Source organism: Sander vitreus, unplaced genomic scaffold (genome assembly GCF_031162955.1).
Source record: "Sander vitreus isolate 19-12246 unplaced genomic scaffold, sanVit1 ctg904_0, whole genome shotgun sequence".
In the NCBI taxonomy this organism is placed as follows: domain Eukaryota; kingdom Metazoa; phylum Chordata; class Actinopteri; order Perciformes; family Percidae; genus Sander; species Sander vitreus.
The window spans coordinates 1-7,697 of record NW_027595983.1 but is presented as its reverse complement, the minus strand read 5'-3'; the positions used below and the strand labels follow the sequence as shown (position 1 = coordinate 7,697).

Below are 7,697 nucleotides of genomic sequence, written 5' to 3'. Positions count from 1 at the left end.
AAAAAAGTTATAGTATGTTGAAAAAAGTCATATGTTATTTTGAAAAAAGTCACAGTAAATTTTGTCAAAAAAGTCATAATATAGTATGTTGAAAAAAGTCATTATGGTATGTTGAAAAAAGTCACAGTATAGTATTTCGAAAAAAGTTATAATATAGTATGTTGAAAAAAGTCACAGTATAGTATTTCGAAAAAAGTTATAATATAGTATGTTGAAAAAAGTCATATTATGGTATGTTGAAAAAAGTCATATTATGGTATGTTGAAAAAAGTCATATTATGGTATGTTGAAAAAAGTCACAGTATAGTATGTTGAAAAAAGTCATATTATGGTATGTTGACAAAAGTCACAGTATAGTATGTCAAGAAAAGTCATATTATGGTATGTTGAAAAAAGTCATATTATGGTATTTTAAAAAAAGTCATTATGGTATGTTGAAAAAAGTCATATTATGGTATGTTGAAAAAAGTCACAGTATAATATTTCGAAAAAAGTCACAGTATAGTATTTCGAAAAAAGTTATATAGTATGTTGAAAAAAGTCACAGTATAGTATTTGGAAAAAAGTCATATTATGGTATGTTGAAAAAAGTCATATTATGGTATGTTGAAAAAAGTCACAGTATAGTATTTTGAAAAAAGTCATATAATGGTATGTTGAAAAAAGTCAAATTATGCTATGTTGAAAAAAGTCACAGTACAGCATGTCGAAAAAAGTCATATTATGGTATATCAAAACAAGTCATATTATGGTATGTTGAAAAAAGTCACAGTATAGTATTTCGAAAAAAAGTTATATATAGTATGTTGAAAAAAGTCACAGTATAGTATTTTGAAAAAAGTCATATTATGGTATGTTGAATAAAGTCATATTATGGTATGTTGAAAAAAGTCATATTATTGTATGTTGAAAAAAGTCACAGTATAGTATTTTGAAAAAAGTCATATCATGGTATGTTTAAAAAAGTCACAGTACAGCGTGTTGAAAAAAGTCATATTATGGTATGATGAATAAAGTCATATTATGGTATGTTGAAAAAAGTCATATTGTGGTATGTTTAAAAAATTAAAATTATGCTATGTTGAAAAAAGTCACAGTACAGCATGTCGAAAAAAGTCATATTATGGCATGTTGAAAAAATTCAAATTATGGTATGTTGAAAAAAGTCTCAGTATAGTATTTTGAAAAAAAGTCACAGCATAGTATTTCGAAAAAAGTTATATAGTATGTTGAAAAAAGTCATATTATGGTGTGTTGAAAAAAGTCATATTATGGTATGTTGAAAAAAGTCATATTATGGTATATCAAAACAAAGTCATATTATGTTATGTTGAAAAAAGTCACAATATGGTATGTTGAACAAAGTCAGTATAGTATGTTGAAAAAAGTCATATTATGGTATGTTGAAAAAAGTCATATTATGGTATATCAAAACAAAGTCATATTATGTTATGTTGAAAAAAGTCAAATTATGCTATGTTGAAAAAAGTCATATTATGTTATTTTGAAAAAAGTCATATTATGGTATGTTGAATAAAGTCATATTATGGTATGTCAAAAAGTCACAGTATAGTATTTTGAAAAAAGTCATATTATAGTATGTTTGAAAAAAAGTCACAGTATAGTATGTCGAAAAAAAGTCATATTATGGTATGTTGAAAAAAAGTCACAGTATAGTATGTCGAAAAAAAAGTCATATTATGGTATGTTGAAAAAAAGTCATATTATGGTATGTTTGAAAAAAAGTCATATTATGGTATGTTGAAAAAAAGTCATATTATGGTATGTTGAAAAAAGTCATATTATGGTATGTTGAAAAAAGTCACAGTATAGTATTTTGAAAAAAGTCATATTATGGTATGTTGAATAAAGTCATATTATGGTATGTTGAAAAAAGTCATATTATAGTATGTTGAAAAAAGTCAAAGTATAGTATTTTGAAAAAAGTCATAATATAGTATGTTGAAAAAATTCATATTATGCTATGTTGAAACAAGTCAAATTATGCTATGTTGAAAAAAGTCACAGTACAGCATGTCGAAAAAAGTCATATTATGGTATATCAAAAAAAATCATTTTATGGTATGTAAAAAAAAGTCATATAATGGTATGTCGAAAAAAGTCACAGTATAGTACTTCGAAAAAAGTCATATTATGGTATGTCGAAAAAAAGTCATATTATGGTATGTTGAAAAAAGTCACATTATGGTATGTTACAAAAAAGTCATATTATGGTATACTGAAAAAAGTCATATTATGGTATGTTGAAAAAATTCACAGTATAGTATTTGGAAAAAAAGTCATATTATGGTAAGTTGAAAAAAGTCACAGTATAGTATTTCGAAAAAAAGTTATATAGTATGTTGAAAAAAGTCATATTATGGTATGTTGAACAAAGTCACAGTACAGCATGTCGAAAAAAGTCATATTATGGTATATCAAAACAAGTCATATTATGGTATGTTGAAAAAAGTCATATTATGGTATGTTGAAAAAAGTCAAAGTATAGTATTTCAAAAAAGTTATAATATAGTATGTTGAAAAAAGTCATATTATGGTATGTTGAAAAAAGTCATATTATGGTATGTTGAAAAAAGTCATATTATGGTATGTTGAAAAAAGTCACAGTACAGCATGTCGAAAAAAGTCATATTATGGTATGTTGAAAAAAGTCATATTATGGTATGTTGAAAAAAGTCATATTATGGTATGTTGAAAAAAGTCATATTATGGTATGTTGAAAAAAGTCATATTATGGTATGTTGAAAAAAGTCATATTATGGTATATCAAAAAAAATCATTTTATGGTATGTAAAAAAAAGTCATATAATGGTATGTCGAAAAAAGTCATATTATGGTATGTTGAAAAAAGTCATATTGTATGTTGAAAAAAGTCAAAGTATAGTATTTTGAAAAAAGTCATATTATGGTATTTTGAAAAATGTCATATTATGGTATGTTGAAAAAAGTCAAAGTATAGTATGTTGAAAGAAAAGTCACATTAGGCTATGTTGAAAAAAGTCACAACATAATATGGTGAAAATAGTCAAGTTATGGTATGTCAAAAAAAGTCACAGTATAGTATTTTTGAAAAAAAGTCAGATTACGGTATGTTGAAAAAAAGTCATATTATATTATCTGGTCCGTCGAGACCCCTGACCTTCACTGCCACCCGTTTGGCAGCGCACCCGATCCCAGCGGTTCCTCCAACAGGTGGTGGGCCCATGGGATGGAGAGATGGATGCCACGTAGCTTTTTCGGGCTGTGCCCGGCCGGGCTCCGTGGCAAACCCGGCCACCAGACGTTCTCTGATGAGCCCTCCATCTGGGCCTGGCTCCAGATGGGGGCCCCGGGCTTCCTCAGGGCAGGGTCACTCCATCTCTTCCTCGGACACTCACTTTTAAAATGTAATCTTTTATTTGCTTTTTATAAAGTTCTACCATGGCTAAGGAACATTGTTAGGGCTTTATAGGGCAGCCATTGTGTTTTAGTCTTTGCAGCTTGTCAGGACTTTAGATGTGTTGTTAAAGGGAGACTCTGTCTGCCACACGTCCTCACACGTTAACTCTCGTTTTACACAAAACCGGTGTTGTGCTTCATCACCAAAGTGATGTGTTAAATCAGCTGCTGCTCTGATCCTTAATAAACGTGTTTAACAGTTATTCCGTTGTCTTCTGAATGTGTTCTGCTTTATTTTTATTAACATGCATTACTTGTCAATATTGCTTTCACAAGTTTGATTTAAATCCTACTATTGCAGTTTTTTGGATGGTAAGAAATGGTTGCACATGCACCGAAGATAAAGTGGGACAATGCGAAGAAAAGGGGTTTTTCCTCCTCCGCTGCTCTCCCCGTGAATATGCCCCGTGCAACATGGAGAGGCGGGGGGAGGCAGGGGGATCCTCCCATACCGTGCAGCGGACTCTAAAGGAGACTTTTAGCGTCAATAACGACAACAATGGCACCTGACCAAACGTCCGTGTTTTACGAGATGGTAGTGGGAATGTGTTGGGATGCCTCAAAGCTTCTTAATCTTTTTATTTGGTGCTGTCATGCATCTTGGAGCTTGGGAGTGAGAAACAAACATGAATAATAGGCTATATTGTTTTACAGATATGCTTACAGTGTGTATTGAAGTCAATTACTTCTTTTTCTAGTTTTTGTCCAGTCATGTTTGTTCTGTATGAACATTAATTGTAGAAAGATATTTATAATTAGACAGCTTATAGAGATTTGTGGATATGGTTGTAAAACAAATTCTCTCATTATGAATAAGGGTTTGAAATTAAGCCTAGTCCTTAGGGTAAATTGCCGGAGGAACATTAATTCCCTCTGCTCACTTTTAAGGCAAAGTAGGCTAAATAATGAAATATTTTATTTATATAGTGCTTTACAGGCTACTCAAAGACACTTTACAGTACAACCAGCACATTTAGCAGATAAAAACAGATACATCAATAAAACCAACACATAAAACAAGCATATTAAAAGCAATTAAAACTTTGTAAAAATGTGGAGTGACTAGTAGGCCCTAAGTAGATCTTTTTAAATCCTTACGCATTAACAGCTGCTGCTCAGCGGGTTAAACGTATGCGCACGCGTCTTCTCCATTTCTGCATCAGTAAATCTGTGATTGATACTGTGGTCTATTTAAGAAAGAGGTGAACGAGCACTTATCCCAGCAAGCAAGTTGGAGAAGAGTCAGAGTTCGTCTTACCGAAGAGTTGGTAGAGAAAGGGTTTCAGGAACGAACACACACACACACACACACACACAAACATACACACACACACACACACACATATACACACACACACATACACACACACACACACACATACACACACACACACACACACACACACACACACACACACACACACATATACACACACACACATACACACACACACACACACACACACACACACACACACACACATACACACACACACACATACAGACACACACACACACACACACACACACACACACACACACACACACACACACACACGCACACAAAAACAAACACAAAAACGCACATGCACACACACAAACTCACATATACACACGCACAAGCACACAAATACACACACTTACAGACACACACACACTCACGCACACACACACACACACACACACACACACTCACACAAATATACATACACACACACAACACAAACACACACACACACACACACAAACACAAGTTGTTTGTTTAAAGTTAATACACACCAAGTTTCGTAGGATATCGAGCTCTTGATGCGACGTGGTTATATTGCATTTCATGTAAGTCAGACTGCATATTATCAAATCTGCAGATATAATTTATCTGGAAGCTCAAAACCTGAAAGGTTGGTAAAGGGCTGTCTCATGTTGAGGAACTGCTTCTTTGACTTCCTGTTTCTCAGAATAAGTCTGGTTCAGTTATCTGAAACCAATCATGTTTGCTGGTTTAGTTTTAAGTTTTCAGAAAGGGTTCATGTCCCGGGAGTACTACTTAAGAGGACCCCTGTTTTAACCCCCAAAAATGTTTTTAACTAGTCTTTTTGTAGTTTAAACTTAACTTATGTCATCGCATGAAGCTCAGCAAACACTAAACACTAGAAAAACTCAAATTCACACACACACAGGTCCAACACTAGGACCCACAAACACTAAACACCAGAAACACCATTATATATGAATATTTGTTCCGTCAGTAGATTAGTTATACTAACGCACAAATGGTGGTGAACTCTGGTCTTCACGCTACACGGTGTGATGTATAAAATGAACTTGCCGTTATAATGTGTGGGCAGTAGGCAGTCTTGTCTGGCTCTTTAAAGTGGCAAATTCTAACTAAAAAATGCAGAACCTTTCCAAGTTCTTATAACATTAAAAGCTTTATCCCAAATACTAACTTCTGTCCAAGTACTTATAGTTTAAGATATATTCCACACAAAATCTACTTACTTTCTTGCAAATTTAGCTGTTCTTCTCACGTAGATTATCTCTTTTGATTGGACAATGATGGATTGAATGATGTCAGAATTACTTATAGTCATTTGCATGTTCATTTACGGAGGAAGCAAGGCGGGTCACATGCGTTCAATTTCACATTGATTGTTATGTATAAAGGAAAGGTGCACAGGACCTGGCGTACGACGAGTTTTATACATTTGAATATTTCTGTGCATGTACATACTTTTTCAGTTTTGTGTGTATGGCATATTTTAGTGTGAAACATGCACTTAAAAGTCCCAGGAGACCCTATATTGTTCATTATAAGGCGACAAAATCAACAAGAACATCAAAAGACACATATGAGGTTTAAAAAAAGCAGCTAAAGCATCAAAACATTACCATCTCTGTTATTATTCACATCTGCTTCATCAATGATTGCACAGGACTGCATTAAAAACAGACACAAGTGTAAGATGTTAAATGTGTTTTATTGAACAGGAGACAGACGTTACACACACTGATTCAACAGTTGATAATGGGTACGCAAAAGAGCGTAAAAAACCCAATAAACCCAAACTTTGATCAGTTGGGAATGTACACACCTTCTTCGTAGTGAACTGGGTTACCGGTGGCATCACATCCGATTACTAATTCTCCTGTTGTCACTAGAGCCACGGCAGCCACAGTTGGGAAGCCTGAGGTTGACATTACAATTACAATTAACAACTCTGAACTTGTCATTGCTGATTCTCAGATTACCACCAGTACCGTATGGACTTCCTCCACTCCCTACAGACGGGTTTGACGGCGGCATACGTCGACTGATGAAGGTGTTAACCTCCTTACACCTATTGCTGTTGGTTTTACTGATTTTTTTTCTTGGTTATCTCAGGCGTCGCAGCGGTTACGATCCATGTTCTGGAAGATATGCTGATTTATAAACTTCTGAACTCTTGGATCTAGTCCATCTACAGAAAGCACGGCAGCAGAGATCAGCAGAACACCGGCAAAGATAGAGATCTTCATGTTGATCTGGAGAATACAGAGTTATAAAAGCTGTTAGAGACTTTACTCTGACATATCTAACATCTCTTTATATTATCATATAAAAGCTGTTAGAGACTTTACTCTGACATATCTAACATCTCTTTATATTATCATATATATGTCTTTAGTTTTATAAATGTCTCCTAACTGTCTGATGATGTAAGAACTTGTTAAGTGACATCAGAATAACTGCTCACAGGATTATTAATCTAAATCTTTTTGCAGAAGAAATCCATGAAGTCCTGATGCAGCCAGAATAAGTTCTGAATGACTGCAGATATAAACATACAGAGTTTAAATGTGTTAAAGACAGAATAATAATAGAAAGTATATTTACCTGAATGACGGGAGAGAGATGAGTTCTAGAGTCGGCAGCAGGAGAGATACCTGGAATATCACATCATAACACACACGTTACATCACAGTTAACTACAAACACACAAAAAATTCAAAAAACTACAGAAAAGGCAACAAAAATGTCAAAAAAGTGACAAAAAAGCTGCAAGAACTACTGAAAAAGTGACAAAAATATTAGAAAAACACAGCAGAATCTAAACCAATCAGAGAAGTTTAAACGTCTCAAAGACAGAGAAAATCAAAAGTATATTTACCTGAATGACAGAGAGAGAGATAGAAAAGACTGAGAACTCCTCCATCTTTATACTCTAAAAATATTATAATATCATATTATAATACACGCC

General features: G+C 33.4%; 1 long non-coding RNA gene across 1 annotated transcript; it reads right to left on the bottom strand.

Annotated features, from left to right (window-relative positions):
• Positions 1–6,418: 6,418 nt before the first annotated feature.
• On the bottom strand, positions 6,419–7,491 carry LOC144515086 (uncharacterized). The gene is made up of 2 exons (XR_013501698.1): positions 7,334–7,491; positions 6,419–6,981 (listed from the first exon to the last, which is right to left on the bottom strand). It is a non-coding gene; the product is annotated as an uncharacterized LOC144515086 (long non-coding RNA).
• Positions 7,492–7,697: the final 206 nt, after the last annotated feature.